The sequence below is a fragment of the Hyaena hyaena genome, unplaced genomic scaffold (genome assembly GCF_003009895.1).
Source record: "Hyaena hyaena isolate Hyena2069 unplaced genomic scaffold, ASM300989v1 scaffold_1055, whole genome shotgun sequence".
NCBI classification, from domain to species: Eukaryota; Metazoa; Chordata; class Mammalia; order Carnivora; family Hyaenidae; genus Hyaena; species Hyaena hyaena.
In genome coordinates, this window is record NW_024081690.1 from 615,829 (window position 1) to 616,551 (window position 723).

Here is a 723-nt window from a genome sequence, read left to right on the forward strand (position 1 = left end):
TATATTCTTTTACTCACCTCCCCCCTCTAAATTTTGATTGTTTTTTAAATGATCCAGCTCTTAGTTAAACTTTAAAAATATCACCATGTAGAATTTGGGTTGTTTCTTAGAAAATGTTATGAAGCCAGTGGTAAAAGATATTCAGTGTTAAGTTTTGTTTTTAATATTAGATGTCTAAATTAAACTTGCTTAATTTTTAATATTTCTTTTAAGGTGTATACTTCTTAATATATTTTTTTATTGAGAGGCTTTTATGCATGAACTATTTTCATATATTGGGAAAGAAAAGCAATAAATTAAAATAAAATAAAAGCCAAGAGATTGAATGAAGAAGTCAGTTGTGTATAATATGGTAAAACCCTAGACTTGACACATATTGGTGAACGTTACCTGCTTGGTGCATCTGTTTCTTTCTTGGCATTGAGAACATAATCTTCAGAAACCCACATTGTAACATTGAAGTTGTTATTTTAAAACTTAAAATTTTGACAGTAAGAATTGCTCAATATCAGAAGCTTGTTGCATTTCTCATAAAAGCAAAAACCATAAACTTCTCTTAAAAAAAAAAAAAAAGATACTTTTGAGAGGACCTGACAGGATTTATAGAAAACGTGGATCCTTTTGGGTATATGAGCAGAGAAGCCACTGCATTACATTTCCATATTAAACTATATGCACAAGATCTGGACCTTATTTTGCAGAGAACTTTCTTAGGTAATTAAA